Below are 17,252 nucleotides of genomic sequence, written 5' to 3'. Positions count from 1 at the left end.
GTCAAAAATCTGCATTCTGAGGCTCCTACTCGTCGAGTGCACGAACCTACTCGACGAGTAGGATGAGTTTAGTCATGGACTCAGCGAGTCCCCCCATGGACTCAGCGAGTTCATCATGCAGACAACAAGAAAATCGACTTTTTTCACTATTTTGCATCAAGTATCAAACAAACAAGCCTAGGCTCTGATACCACTGATTGGTTTTGAGAATTCTAACACTCCTAAGTGTACGTGCAACCCTAGAAAAACCTTGGATCTATGTTTGTCTAAAATACATGCAAAATACTTTTTCCAAGGTTCATAAACCTATCCAGCATACATGGGGAACTTTAAACATAAAAGATGGCTAGAATTACATACCTTGTAGTTGTTTTGATTCCTTGAAAAACTTGAGAGCCTAGCACCCCAAGTGTGATGCCTCAAATGTTTCACACAACACCAAATGCTCTTGGAATAAACTTTGAGAGAATTTGCTAACACTTGAAATCGGCCTTGCCCTCTTTTCTCACTAGTGTAGCCGATTTTGGTTGCTCTAAGTATGCTTATATAATATGTTTCATTAGGGTTACACCATGTAAACCCTAATGTAACATGTCTCTTCATTTCCATGACCCATAGGTTTGTAACTCCCATGGAGCATCCTATGGACCTTAGCCCAACTAGATAATCCATGGAGCATCTAGCCCACTTTACAAGTATGGATGATTTACACAATCAACCCATATATTTAATTAGTCTCCTTTTGATCACTTAATTAATTCAATATTAATTCTTGATCAATACTAATTAAATAATACTATTAATATATTAGAACTTATAATATATTAATAAACCACAAGTGTTATTTCTCTCATTTAGTCTATCCAAATGCATGATGCCATGCAACCCAAATGGACCCTGCCGGGTCGGGTCAAGTACATACCAGAAATAGTTATGGACTTAGACACCTTATCCAACACATAAATGGCTCAGAATGAACTTCTTTTTCCTTGTAAATTTCCATTACATGAGGTTGTGATTTTGGGTGTTGATTTCGAGGTGGTAATCTCTCATTAACAATTGTTGCTAATTGCCCAAGTTGAGTCTCTATGTTCTTGATGGAAGCTTGATGATTTATCACATTAGAAACCACGTTCGGTTTGTATAAACTTTTCATCATTTTGCTTCTTGTACTCTTCATATGGCAACCACTCCTTTTTAGGCTTCCTCCAATCTTCATCAAATCGATCACCACTAGAGTAGGAAACTTGTGTTTTTTGGTTACCATTCTCATCTAGATCACAATCCTTATTCAAATGTGGGTCGCTACAATTATCACACCTAACTCTTATCGCGTGGATTGATTGATCCATCTTTGTCATCCTCCGATCCATACTCTCTAACTTTAACAAAACCGCAGCCATGTTCTCGTTCCCTCCATCTCCTTTACCTATAGTAACATCCTCTCATGGGTTATGGTACTCACGTGAATGCTTTGCAAACTCTTCAATCAACTCTTTAATGGTGGTTGGTCCCTTCTTCGTCATTGGTCGTCGGGAGTCAAGAAGTTGTCTAGTTGTGACATTCACTCCATCATAGAAAATGGACACTTCTTGTTGGACATTAAGATCATGTTGAGGAAAACTTCTAAGCAAGCTCTTGTACCTCTCCCATGCTTCATATAAGGAATCTCCAACTTCTTGTTGAAAATTAGAAATATTCTTTTTGAGCTTGGAGATATTTGATGGAGGATTAAATTGCTCAATAAAAGCATCACAAAGATTTGCCCATGTGGTAATGGATACGGGCGCAAGTGACTTCAACCAAACCTTAGCTTTACCAATAAATGTCACCAGAAGTATCCTAAGTAACACAAATTCTCTTGGCACGTTAAGAACATTGAAGTAGTTTGCAATGTCCTTTATTTCGTCAATATTCTTAAATGCATCTTCATACTCTTTCCCGATGAAAGGTATGTCCTTGAGCATTAATAAAATATGCCCCTTGAGCTCAAAACTTCTTTCAGCTGGTATCGCGGGTGGTACAAGACCAAGTCTACTATCTTCACGTATCCTCTTCTTGTAATCCTCCATAGTCATTCTCGTGATATCCGTCATCTCTTCAACCTCGCTTTTTTTATGTCTGCGTATGAACTTTCTTCGGTGGATGTTTATGGCCTGTATTCAATTCCCTAGTTACCAGTCATCCTCTCGAAACTTTCAAATCCTTTTTCTGATTGATAAGTGCTTGTTGACTCGTTGACTTTCTTGTTCTTCTTTTTTTGAAAAGCAGATTCTTGATCTTGAAGTGGTGGAACTATTGGAGTTTTAGATCCTCGGGTTATAAATCACTGCAATAAAAACAAAAAAAAACAAAAACGCGTAAAAGGAATAAAAATCACTAAAGTAAAAATTAACTGAGACGACACCATGACATGGTTAATATAACCACGACGTGGTTGTTGTTCAGAAAGAAAAACAAATACAGAAAAATAACTTTTTGTGGATTTTACCACACAAAAAGGATCGAATAACTAAAAGCAATTAAACTATAAATCAAATAAGTCGTTCCCTGGCAACGGTGCCAAAAACTTGATGTGCACAAATATACTTATCAGAATTAAATTTATAAACTAACAAAACTTTACTAACTATGCACCTATGGCTATATGTAGTGTACCTAGTCAAATTATAGAATAGCTCAGATATGTCGGGTGTCGAACACTGGGAACGAAATTCAAATAAATAAAATAACTACTTCTAATTAAACTAAGAAACACACTATGATTGGGGTTTTTACTGATTTTTCAAGAGCAGAAGAACTTACTATCAACTAAACAATTAAGCAAGCAAAGAAAACAACTAACTTCAAGAATTAAAGAACACTTCTGCTTAGATCTAATTTCACCTTCTCCTATGGTTGATTTCTAATGGATAGATTATATTGATTACCAATTTTTTACTAGCTAGTATGATCAAATATCTAGGCCTACCAATCTATGAATTACCAAGCAATGATCATGCACAAGTTAAACACCAAATCGATAATAAGCACAAATTGGACTATGAATGATAAAAGTTACTTTCCTATGACCAAGTTAAGCAACCAAGCACAAATTAAGATTAATTATGCTCTCTAACACAATTAAAGTTATTATCTTTAATTACTTAATTAAGATGTGATTAATCCTAGCTCTAATTATTTAGTGATCATAAAGAATTAGGAGTCAAATTCATGCAATTAATATGATCAATTATTACAAAAAATATGATTTATAAGCAATATAAATTATAACTAAAACATGTTAAGGTTTTAATTATCAATCACAAGTAAAATCAAATATAAAACATCCTATAATCGAAATCAACACATATAGATTAGGTTCATCTTCACCAAACAGAAGTAAAAGGGTTTTAGCCTCTCATTGTAGCAGAAAAACACATAAGATCCATGTAAATTAAGCTAGCCATAACTAATGATTAGCAAACCAACTAGATCAATGTAGAAATCTTCTAAATCTTCTTTAATCCATGAGCTCCAATTGATTCTCCGACTTCTTCTGAGTTTCCAAGGGTTTCCAGTCGTAATTCTCCTTAGAAATCGATTACATTCCTCTCCATTTGTAACACCCCAAAATATGAAGGTAAAAATTTCATTTTTAAAACAACCAAAACACCCATTTATCATTTACTTAAACACTTAAAGGTATTTTATAATAAAAACAGTTATCAGAGTACAATCCAAACATCTCAAGGTTGCAGAAAATATGGGTGTATGCGCTGCGATCAAGCCGGGCCCTTCCCTTTCGAACCGGAAGTACCTAAAACCATAAACAACAACTGTAAGCACAAGGCTTAGTGAGTTCCACAAAATATCACATACAAAACACATCATACATATCATACTTATCGTACATGCAGAGGAAGGTGCTATGTGCCAACCATAGTCTTGCCATTATTCTACAAGCCGTATCGTGGTCTTTCCTTGCCAGGCTAGGGCCAAAACCCTGGGTATTAGAGACAAGTGCCTGGAGCCACCCCCTGGTCTTCCATGCAAGCATCACAGAGACAACTAGCATACAAACTATAACTAACTATCTACTTAACTGCCAAAGTCCGAACCCAGGTCTTGCATACAGTTATTCCAGGAGCCACATTCGGGTATTTCATACAAATGCCAAGGTCCACCCCCTGGTCTTCCAATAACATCGGCCAAATGGGCCGAAACTAGTGCCTTCGACCCATAGTACAGTGAGGAGAATCACCTCAAACAGCTGGAACCCACAGATAAAACTCTGACTGCAGATCCGCTAAAATCCCCATGCTATCAAATACCAAAATGACAACCCATTAATAACTAGATCCTTTCTCACACTTGAAAGATCTAGTATGCTCAAGAGTCATATTAAAGTGATATTTCTAAATAACATATGATACTAATGTTGGATTTGATGTCTAAGCCCATAACTATAACTGGTATGTACTTGACCCGATTGTAGCATGGTCCCTTTTTGGGTTGCCTTCACCAGTGCAATTTGATAGGAAGGATTTTTGAGAATAATGTTATTGTGATTTATTAATATATTACAAGTATTACAACTATACAAAGTATAACTAACTATCTACTTAACTGCCAAAGTCCGAACCCAGGTCTTCCATACAGTTATTCCAGGAGCCACATTCGGGTATTTCATACAAATGCCAAGGGCCACCCCCTGGTCTTCCAATAATATCAGCCAAATGGGCCGAAACTAGTGCCTTCGACCCATAGTACAGTGAGGAGACTCACCTCAAACAGCTGGAACCCACGGATAAAACTCTGACTGCAGATCCGCTAAAATCCCCGTGCTATCAAATACCAAAATGACAACCCATTAATAACTAGATCCTTTCTCACACTTGAAAGATCTAGTATGCTCAAGAGTCATATTAAAGTGATATTGCTAAATAACATATGATACTAATGTTGGATTTTATGTATAAGCCCATAACTATAATTGGTATGTACTTGACCCGATTGTAGCATGATCCCTTTTTGTGTTGCTTCACCAGTGCAATTTGATAGGAAGGATTTTTAGAATAAGGTTATTGTGATTTATTTATATATTACAAGTATAATATATTAATATTATTTAACTAGTATTGATCAAGAATTAATTTGGAATTAATTTTGTGATCAAAAGAGACTAATTAAATATGTGGGGATTGATTATGTAAATCAATGATTCTTGTAATGTTGGCTAATGATCCATGACTATATGGTTGGGCTAAACCAATAAGATAATCCATGGATAGTCCATGGAGGTTAATCCATGGAGCATAAGAATGTGAAAAGTCATGGAATATTAGGGTTTACAAAGTGTAACCCTAGTATTTGCCAAATTATAAATAGTGCCCCCATAAGCCAAAATCGGCTACATACTCTTTGGAGTCAAGTATCTTATTCTTTTAAAACCTCCTCTTGCATTTTGGTGTTTGTGAACCAATAGAGGCATCACACTTGAGGTGCTCAAGCTTTCAAAGGTCAAGAACTCTACCCTACTCAAGAGGTAAGCATCCAAACTAAGTTTTATATTATATAGCTTCAATTGTATGCTAGCCAGGGAGAATGCTTTGTAAAATTGAAAAATGCATGTATAATTAGAGAAAACATAGATCTAAAGCATTTAGGGTTGCATGTGCACCATAGAAGTGTTATAGTGCTCAAAACCCAACAGTGGTATCAGAGCCTAGGATTGTTTTCTATTATATTTGATGCTTATTAGTTTTTCAAAGCTGGAAAAGTCGAAATTTTATGCCTCTGACTGATGAACTCGTCGAGTACATGAACAGACTCGACGAGTCCACTCAGTAACAGAGAAACTCAACGAGTCTAGTTCATGTACTCGATGAGTTGAAGGCTCTGTGTGCAGAATTTCGAGTTTCTTGGCCTGGTTTGGATTAGGAACACTACCACAAACTGTTTTGGCTCATTGGAAATGTTTTTTATGATATGGTAATGCTTGTACTCATCCAACCACAAGATAATTGTCAAAGTTTTAAAATAATTGTTGTTTTTATATGATAAACAAAATTGCTATCAAATTGTTGACTTGAAAAATTATCTTGCCTATGAGTTTAGTTAGATCATGAATTATGTGATAATTTTGTTGTTAGAAAAAATGATCTAAATTCATTTTAATGACCTCCATAACTTGTCCTCAAGTTATGGAAAATGAAAGGTCTCATACATTAAAATCCAAGTTATGAATGTGAAGAGTTTTGACAAGTTTCAAAACTTGCCCTCAAGTTTTGGAATTTGTAAAGTCACACTAATGAAACTTTAATTCCAAACCCTAGAGTTTTAAAAGTTAAAATTCACCCCTTATACTTTATAATACTATAAGTTTAATAATATATATATATATATATATATATATATATATATATATATATATATATATATATATATATATATATATATATATATATATATATATATATATATATAAGAAAAAGTCGGTCTTACCGTTAGTAGGCATCATTCACGAAGCCGGTCTATAAGGGGGTATAAGGTTACTGCCTCTAAAATGGTAGTGTAATGGGTGTCCACTCTCACCCACCGCTTCCTTGACTGGTGGAGGGTCGTTAGCCGAACGGGTAGGATAGGACATTAATTCTCCTTCATTAAAAAGTATAATGATAAATATAAAGTAACTAAACTTTTATTAAATTCCCAATCTTAGTTACTTTAGGAAAAATGTGAAATGGTTCTAATCCATGAAATTACACTTTGCACCTTGTTAAGTCGTTAGTGGAGCGTGTGTGGTTAACCGACACACTAATCTGGGACCGACAATGTGTGGCAAAGGGTAACCCGGTGTTAATCATAGATCAATGGAGCGTGTGTGGTTAACCGGCACATTGATTAGGTAATTTGTAACATTGGGTGTACCAAGCTAATTTTCTTGGTTATTTACTCCTTGTTTGTGATCCTCGGCATCCCAATCACAAACTTGAAGGGCACAATCGAGATTTAAACATGCCATTGAAAAGTTCAATTAATCTCAAAGATATAGGAATTTCAAATCCAATTAAAACTTAATAATCTATTTCGTTTTTCATGGTGGAAATTGGTAAATCGTCATTTACCTACCTTCAAATATTTTACAATTGGATTACGGCATCCATCTTCGCAATTGTAGAATATTGTGTTGGGCTCTAGCCTTAATATTTCATATTGGGTGTAATATTAAGGATAATAATCTAAGCTAAACTTTGTTCTTCTTCTTTTACAGATGTCTATCCCAAACAATGCTTCCAACCCAATCCCTTCAGGCTCTTTCTCCCTCATGAACCTATATGGGAGGGTCATTTTCGATGGCTCGAATTTCAATGATTGGATTCGTAACATCAGGATGGCTATTCGCTATGAGGACAAATAATATGTCCTAGATAAAGAGCTCAAAGAGATGGATGTCATTACTGCTACTCCTGAACAAATCGCAGAATACACTACTCATGAGAGGGATGCGACAAAGGTCGTGTCTTATGATTGCAACCATGACTGCTGAGCTGCAGAAGTCCTATGAGGACTACTATCCTTATGAAATGTATCATGATTTGATGGAAAGATACTATCAAAGTGCTTGACAGGAGAGGTATGAGATCATTGCCTCCATGATCACAACCAAAATGAAGGATGGTGAAACCATCACGGCCCACTTGCAAAAGATGCAGAGATTCGTGGACCGCTTGCTTAAATTGAATGTCAATTTTGATGAAGAGTTGGCCATAGATATTATTCTACACTCTTTACCTTCTTGTTATGATCAGTTTCGCATGACTTATCATATGAACAAGGATGAGATCACTCTTAGCAAGCTTCAAGGCCTTCTTAGGACTGCAGAAAGCAACCTGAAAGGCAAACCGGTTGTGTCTACTCCTAGTACTACTTCTGTCCCTGTTTTGGCAATTTGACATGGGAAGGGAAAGAAGAGGAAGGCTCCCTACAAGAGCCGCAAGGGAAAGTCTCTTGATGGATCCTCTTCAAGTGGGACCAAAGCTGGTTCTGTTAATCTCTCTTCTAATTCGAAGGAAGCAGAGTGCTTCCACTGCCATGATAAAGGGCAATGGAAACGAAGCTGCCCCAAGTACTTGCAGGACATTAAGGATGGGAAGATCAAACCCTCCTTTGCAGGTATTTACACTATTCAATCTAATAACTTATCACATGCTAATTCTTGGGTCCTTGATACAGGTTGTGGTATTCACATTTGCTCTGATTTGCAGGGACTAAAAAGAATTAGGGATGTGGAGCACGAGAAGATAAATTTAATCATGGGAAATAGGAAAGTGTCGCTTGTGACCAAGATTGGAGTTTATTCTTTATTGCTTAGTAATGGTTTTAATTTAGATTTGAATAATTGTTGTTACTCGGCCGATATGGCGAGAAATATTATTTCCTTTCACAGTTTGTATAAACAAGGTTTTACCTTTTCTTTCAATAATGAAAATGGTGGTATTTATGCTTATTGTAATGGTGTATTTTATTTTGAAGCATTACCTTGCAATGGTATATATGAAACTGTGATGGTTGTAGATAACTTAGGAAATAATGTGTTGAATATTGATTCTTCCAATGAATTGGACAAATCATGATTGTGGCATTGTCGTCTTGGACATGTCAACAAGAACGTATAGCCCAACTCCAAAAGGATGGAGTTTTGGAGTCATTCGACCAAGTCACCCTTCACTGGTACTTGTGAAAGGGGTGAAGGTCTGTTGGATCTCATACACACTGATGTGTGTGGACCATTCAGAACCGCCACAAGGGATGCAAACCGCTTCTATGTGACTTTTACTGATGATTATAGTAGATATGGCTTTATCTGCTTAATCAATCATACATCGGAAACCTTTGAACATTTCAAAGAGTTTAAGCAAGAAGTGGAGAATTAATTGGGCGGGAAGATAAAGATGTTGCGATCCGATCGTGGAGGAGAGTATCTTAGTATCGAGTTCCTTGACTATATTAAGGAATGTGGAATAGTTTCACAATTGATGCCACATAGGACACCACAACTTAATGGTGTGGCTGAGAAGTGCAATAGGACCTTGCTAGACATGGTTCGTTCCATGATGAGTCGAGCTTCATTACCTATCTCATTCTGGGGGTATGCCTTAGAGACTGCCACCCATATCCTTAATCTAGTCCCTACCAAAAAGGTTTCCAAAACACCTCACGAGATGTGGACATGGAAAGTTCCCACATTAGACCACATCAAAGTTTAGGGTTGCGAGGCTTTTGTGAGAAAGGAAACTCACGAAAAGCTCGAACCTCGGAGTGAGCGATGTATTTTCATCGGCTACCCACATAAATCCTTTGGATATGTCTTCTACCGACCGAGTGACAATGTTGTCTTCGTTTCGAGAAGAGGAATCTTTCGTGAGAGAGAACTCATAGGCCAAGGAAACAGTGGGAGGCAAATTGACCTTGAAGAGCTTCAATAGTCAAGCGGTGAAGGAACCTCAAACACTAGCAATCAACCTAAGGAGGAAAATCAAGTTGATCCAATTGACGATTCCTTACCTCTGAGGCGTTCCAGTAGAGTTAGAAATACACCTGAGTTTTATAGTTTCCATATTACTACTGAAGGTGATACATTTATCAATGATAGCACACTCGTAAATTTAGATGAACCTAACAACTACAAGGAAGCCATGGCAGGCCCCGAGTCTGCAAAATGGAAAGAGTTTATGGACAGCGGGATTCAGTCCATGTATGACAATCAAGTTTGGAACTTGGTTGAGAATGTATCGTGTCGTAAGACAGTCAGATGCAAATGGATCTTCAAGAAGAAGACCGACATGGATGGGAAAGTACACACATATAAAGCGAGATTGGTTGCGAAAGGCTTTACTCAAACTCTGGGAGTTGACTATGATGAGACCTTCTCACCAGTAGCGAAGATTAAATCTATAAGGGTTATGTTGGCCATAGCTGCATTTCATGATTATGAAATACGGCAAATGAATGTCAAAACCGCTTTCCTTAATGGAAAGTTGGCTGAAGATGTTTACATGAGTCATCCAGAGGGTTTTGTCAATGAAAAGTACCCTAATAGAGTGTGTAAGCTTGAGAAATCCATTTATGGATTGAAACAAGCATCTCGCAGATGGAATCTTTGTTTTTGATGAGAAAGTCAAAGAGTTTGGATTTTCGAGAAGCGAGGATGAGTCCTGTGTATATGTCAAAGCGAGTGGGAGTATAGTGAGCTTTCTGGTATTGTATGTAGATGACATACTACTCATAGGAAATGACATCCCAACCTTGCAGGAGGTTAACTCCTGGCTTGGGAAGTGTTTCGCTATGAAGGACCTCGGAGAAGCTGCTTATATCCTAGGGATAAGGATATTGAGAGACAGGAGTAAAAGACTAATATGACTTAGTCAAAGTATCTACTTGGACAAGGTGTTGAAACGTTTCAGCATGGAGAACTCCAAGAAAGGTAACCTACCTATCCTAAGCAATACCAAACTGAGTAATACTCAGAGTCCGAGTATAGAGGCTGAGATAGCAGAGATGAGTCATATACCATATGCTTCCGCAGTGGGTTTGATCATGTATGATATGACTTGTACTCACCCTGATGTGGCCTTTTCTTTGAGCATGGTCAGCAGATATCAAGGGAATACTGGAAAAGCTCATTCGACTGCAGTTAAGAACATTCTTAAGTACCTGCGGAGGACTAAGGATTGGATCCTTACCCTCGGTGGGAGTGATGACTTGAGAGTGACAGGCAATAGTGACACCAACTTTCAGACCGACAGAGATAATTTCCGCTCTCAGTCGGGCTGGGTGTTTACCCTGAATGGAGGAGCAGTGACATGGAAAAGTTCCAAGCAGGAGACTGTAGCTGACTCAACGTGTGAATCAGAGTACATAGCAGCAAGCGAAGCATCGAAAGAGGCAATATTGTTGGAAAACTTCATTGGAGACCTTGGAGTCATTCCATCCATATAGGAGCCTATGGAGATTTTCTGTGATAATGAAGGGGCAGTTGCCTTAACCAAGGAACCGAGAGATCATGGTAGATCCATGCATATCGACAGAAAATACCACTTCATAAGACATCAAGTAGAAGAAGGACACCTCTTGGTAAAGGGGATATCATCGGATGACAACCCAACAGATCCTCTTACAAAGGGACTGACTTGGGTTAAGCACTTGCAGCATGCGAGGGGCATTGGGCGAACGGACGATATTAGTTTTAGTGGTTAGATAAATAGAAACTTGTAATAGCTAAATTGTAATTGACATTTGATGATTAAATAAAAGGAGTTTTATTTATAAGTAAAGTTACTGTCTTGTGCCAATTATTTACTATTGTTTCACTTTGCATGTTTTGACTTACAGAATAATAAAATTATGATTATTATTATTATTCAAACTATCCACAATCGATCATACGTTGGAAGTAAGTATGAATGAAGACTGTCATGAGTTGGCTTGTAGATTGTCTAAGGAGTTAGGCATAGCAACAGTTTGCTACACCATTCATGAGTACTTCGGAAATAAGATTTGAGTATTGGATTCATCCCGCGCTCACCTGAATTACTTCATGGAATTTATCACGAGTAATTGTGAGACGATAATATCATATAGTCTTCAAACCAAGATATATGAGTTGTTGACTACGAGTCAGTTGTGCATTCATGGCATGAAAACACATCAGTAACTTGATGTTATAAAACGTGTCGTTGTGCATGATTTGACGAGTAGTTAGTACAAGCATATAATGTCGAATTTTATCTGTTTCCTTTACCTTGCGCCCCTCGATGATTCTGTTTTGACTTATGTGTCGGGCCCGGTCAGAACTAAATTGATGTGTTCAGTTATGTTCTATGTCAAACGAATCAGAAATCAGGAAACAAACTGCTGGACAAAAGGTATGACATTGTTCCATGTATATGTGTAGATGATATCTTGAGAACAGGGAAGTATATGATCCCTTATAAAAAGGATGAGTCACTGACTGGGTCAGAGTTGACAAAGGCTTTTGAAAGCTTACGATTGTTAAGTCGGATCCTGAAGTGCATTAGCAGTAATAGTTATTAGACTTATCTAAGTGGGAGACTGTTGGATTTGATGTCTAAGCCCATAACTATAACTTGTATGTACTTGACCCGATTGTAGCATGGTCCCTTTTTGGGTTGCCTTCACCAGTGCAATTTGATAGGAAGGATTTTTGAGAATAAGGTTATTGTGATTTATTTATATATTACAAGTATAATATATTAATATTATTTAATTAGTATTGATCAAGAATTAATTTGGAATTAATTTTGTGATCAAAAGAGACTAATTAAATATATATGGGGATTGATTATGTAAATCAATGATTCTTGTAATGTCAGCTAATGATCCATGACTATATGGTTGGGCTAAACTAATAAGATAATCCACAGATAGTCTATGGAGGTTAACCCATGGAGCATAAGAATGTGAAAAGTCATGGAACATTAGGGTTTACAAAGTGTAATCCTAGTATTTGCCACATTATAAATAGTACCCCCATAAGCCAAAATCGGCTACACACTCTTTGGAGTCAAGTATCTTATTCTCCTAAAACCTCCTCTTGCATTTTGATGTCTGTGAACCAATAGAGGCATCACACTTGAGGTGCTCAAGCTTTCAAAGGTCAAGAACTCTACCCTACTCAAGAAGTAAGCATCCAAACTAAGTTTTATATTATATAGCTTTAATTGTATGCTAGCTAGGGAGAATGCATTGGAAAATTGAAAAATGCATGTATAATTAGAGAAAACATAGATCCAAAGCATTTAGGGTTGCATGTGCACCATAGGAGTGTTATAGTGCTCAAAACCCAACAACTAATGGGTCACACTAACAACAACTTGATACAATTGATTATTTATTACAAACTGATTTTAATAAATATTCAATAAAACTCTTATAATTAAATTGGAAATTACTTATTTCATGGAAATAATAATTTTCATTAGCAAGTAACATAATATCTCATATGGTATGATTTATTAAGTCATGTAGAACATTTTGGACTAGCTAACCTTTTTGTCTTTTAGGAAAAGACAAAGTTTATATCTTATAAACTTTGAGTTTATAAAATATAAACAAACTCTTCTTCTTTATGCAATTTTCTAGATTTGCATAAAAAGAAGAAGTGTATGACTTGTCTAATCATGCTTTAAAGGTATGAGAGACATGATATAACAATGGGGACAAGATTGCTTAAAGTGCTAAGGACTAATGGTTAATAACTTTACTTTTTGCATATAAATATGAGGCTTGCATATGGCTAGAGTGCTCATTCCTTCTTCTCTTCTCCATGGCCGAGAGCTCTCTAGGAGACTCTCCCTCTCTTCTATCCTTTGAGTTATTGAAGATTACTTGCATATCTTTTGCCCTCTTGAAGTTTATATTGGTTATGAACTTCAAGCTTAAGAGTTTAAGTGTTTTGGACTAGCATCTACATCAAGTTGGGTCATTGTTGGTGTCTCAAAGGTTCCACATTCTTCATCAACTTCCAAGCCTGCCGAGAGGACCCAAAGAACTACAAAGGTTGTTATTTCTTCAACTCTTCTTTGGTTGGTGTTTTAATCTTTCTATAACTTGCAAGAAGATCCATGGTGGGTATAAAATGTTTATGTTATTTCAAAAATTAAAGTCTTCCGTTGCCATAGCTTTCAAGTTTATGAAACTATTTTTGAACTAAAACCCAACAATTGGTATCAGACCCATCTTTCAAGTTTCGTTAGATTTTTGATTTTTGGAAATCTTAGTTTTTGGAGAATATGGATAACTTGTTTTTCTATAAAAATAAGTTCGTACATATTTTCTATGACAACTTTTTTGTTATTTTATGTGACAAAAGTTTCATGCATCTTTTGTCATTTAAAGTTGTCTTAGAAAAATAAAGGTTGTTTGATGTGTATATTGATGTATATGATGAGCATAAACTAGCCAATGACCAATGTGTTTTTATGTTGGTTATTTTTGTTATAAAATGATTGTAATAATTTATTTATTCATATGGTATGTAATAATTAAATAAATTAGCTTTTCTTGTTTATTTTTGTAAAGTAATAGATTAGTTTTTAGAAATAATTTATTTGTACAAAGATGTAACAAGAAATGAAGTTTGAACCATTTTTGAAGACAAAAGGAAAATTTTCGAGTTTAACATGTGCTGGGCAGAACATGACACTTTCTGAAAAGTGTCATGAATGCTACACATGTGCTGAACAGAAAGATGACACTTTCTAAAAAGCGTCATGAATTCAGCAGAATTTTTCCTTAAAGAAGTTTTTCCAATCTTTTGTAAGCAATGAGTGTTTACTTCAGTGGGAGCTTCTACAACAACATTACAAGAAGTTTTTTGGTCCCCTTAAATGTCCCTTTAGGAATAGACTTAGCATTTTTGTGTTGGCTCACAAAATTGTCATTAGTTGGTTATGTTTATGCACATATCTTTTTATGCATGTTTGTGTTGTTTATTTTATGAATTATTTTGTGTAGTTGATAAATTAGTTATTCACATGCTAAAATAATTTTGGACAAAATAAACATCACACGGAGTTTGAGTTTTCAAAATTGGACATAAGATGTAACAAGTTATTATTTTTAAAAATAAAACCCGGTTATATAAAATCGTTAATAACGACAAATTTTGAATACTCTATTATAAGTTTTAAAATGGTGGTTTTTGTAACTTATACAAAATCCAAATATATACGTAATAAAATGAAGTTTTATTAAAGATATTAAAGGTTCAAATGCATTCAAACTTAATACCGGTTATTAAAATTGAATTGCGTCAAATTATATAAAAACTAGCTTTTTATATAGAACCTTTAAAAGTGATTTTCTTTTGAAAATTGATACCATGTTTTATTATATGCATGTAATAACCATGATATCATATGTTTTTAAACTAGAATTATAAAACATATATAAAGACCCTTATTTTACAAACCTCAAATCTATGCAATCCTTTTGAAAAACACCGGCACGTCTCTTGTATGCACTAGTGGGATAAATGATACCTAACCGCTTAGTGTTGTCTTTTGATGGTCGGGGTGTCTTCACGATTTCTATAACCAAGTTATAGGCCGATTACACAAGTTTTGCAAATTGGACGATTTGATCGGAAACCTTTTGTGATAAAGGATACCCAAGCAAGAGAGTTCCGAGGCATAGATGGGATCAAACATGTCTAATTAAATTTGTTATTAGCGATCCCATAAATCTAGGAATTATATAGCAAGATATAATTGATAATCGATATCTACCGGGTTGAATTCAAATGGATGGGATAAAGGATACCTAACCATTTATTTGTTTTGCAACTTGGATCCTAGACTTTGATAATTAATGTTTTTGGAAACTAAAAGAGTATTAATTATTAAAGATTAAATATTGAAAATACTAAATGAATTTTGTTAAAATTTTGTAGTTATATAATCCTTTCTCATTATTATGAATTGTCATTTTCTTTAATGACTTAATGAAACAATAACATTCACTAGATACAACTTCAATGAATGGGTTCATATCTTAAGAGACAATCTCGTGAGAGATATGAAATGGTATACACTTAAAGGTCCTAGTCCTAAACTATTTGCTTTGAGCAATTAAACCCGAACATGATACCTAGTAAAGGCATCACCGTGATGCTAAAGATGTTTCTAACATCAAGCTAGGAAAGGTTATTCATGACTTCTAGGAAGTCTTGGATAATTTAAACATATATCTGATGATATAGCAGGTCAACCAATAGTCCAATAAATACAGTGATATTTTATTTAAAGCTAGTTTAAACATTGGAATAATGCAAGGCTAAAAGAGTCACCTAGTGTGATCTAAGAGGCCCAATTTTATGGACTGGACACCTTTAAGCCAAAGAAGTCTACTAAAGCCCACATAGATGGATCTTTTCTTTTGTGAAGAAACTGGACACTGGAAGAGGAATTTACTCCTCTTATTAGGAAAGAAAGTCTAGAAGAGACTAGTATTTCTAGTATCTACTAGATAGAACTCATACTTTTCATATAACACTTAGGTACTTGGTACTTAAATGTTAATCTAATATTTGTAAATGGCTTGCAAATATTTATTGAAGAGTAACGAAGCTGAGCACAATCAAGTTGGAACTACACTCTAGGAGTTTAGTTTTTTATTTATGATTAGAACATAAATTACTTGTAACGTAAAATAATATTTGTTTTGGAACAAAGTGTGTTTTAATTTAGCATGTCTAAATTTATGTCTTAGTTATTTTATTTAAATGTTTGATCGTTTACTTAATCGTTTTTCATAAAGATAATATTCATATTCTGAAGTGATTAACTTCTATTTATGAGACTCGGTCTCTTAATAGAGTTTTGAAGTAAATATCAACATTTCATAAATAAAATTAAGTTGTATATGCAAGCACTTTTGACTTAAACTTGTTTTAAGTCAAAATCATCTTTGACATTGTTATCCTTATTATATAAATGACATTCACATATTCCAACTTCAAGAAAGGGATCTTTGAAGGCAAATAATATAGTTTATTTGACATATATGAATCTTATTTATATGTAAAGGATTCCTAATGACATTTTCACTCAGGTGTAGAGAAAATGATTAAGGAACTATACACTTTGATGTATGACTTCATTTCTAATGAATGTCTGAGATTAAGCGCAAGATACCAAATCAACTTTGTTAACAACTATAGTAGTTTCAATTATATTTTACGTGGTAAAACATAATTGTGAAATCTTTGTTGAAGGTTTCAAAAGTTGAGATACAAACCAGTAAGAACCATCTAAGGCCTTAATGATAATAAAGGATGAATTAAATCTTGCTTGGTGTGATTTACTTTCTAATCGGTAGAAATATCCTCCTTTAATCTTTTTGGGATAATACTTCAATCACTATTAATTGTATCTTGAATAAAAATACCAACTAATAAGTAGATTAAACACTTTATAAGATTTAGTATGGAAAGGCTCCATCCTCATCTTACTTATTGTTTTATGGATTTGAATCCGATGTTGGACTAAAGTTTCTAAACCCAAAATCCACTAAATACATATTTGTATAATACACTGAATGTGGCTTAGATTATAATATGAAAACCCACCAAGAATAGGTTCTCTTATTCTTGTGAAAGCTAAGTTAGTAGAAAGCAAACTTCTAATGACAAAGCAAGTGGGAGGTACATGGAACTTGAAGCAGCTCAAAAATCATAACCTTATGTA

At 35.1% G+C, this 17,252-nt stretch overlaps 1 non-coding gene across 1 annotated transcript; it reads left to right on the top strand.

Moving 5' to 3' along the window:
- The first annotated feature begins 1,605 nt into the window (after positions 1 to 1,605).
- On the top strand, positions 1,606 to 1,712 carry LOC145127928 (small nucleolar RNA R71). The gene has a single exon (XR_013716533.1). It is a non-coding gene; the product is annotated as a small nucleolar RNA R71 (small nucleolar RNA).
- Positions 1,713 to 17,252: the final 15,540 nt, after the last annotated feature.

The sequence above is a fragment of the Lactuca virosa genome, chromosome 7 (assembly GCF_052849685.1).
Source record: "Lactuca virosa cultivar CGN04683 chromosome 7, Lactuca_virosa_CGN04683_v6, whole genome shotgun sequence".
In the NCBI taxonomy this organism is placed as follows: Eukaryota; Viridiplantae; Streptophyta; class Magnoliopsida; order Asterales; family Asteraceae; genus Lactuca; species Lactuca virosa.
The sequence above is the reverse complement of the archived record's forward strand: the minus strand, read 5'-3'. Positions and strand labels throughout refer to the sequence as shown.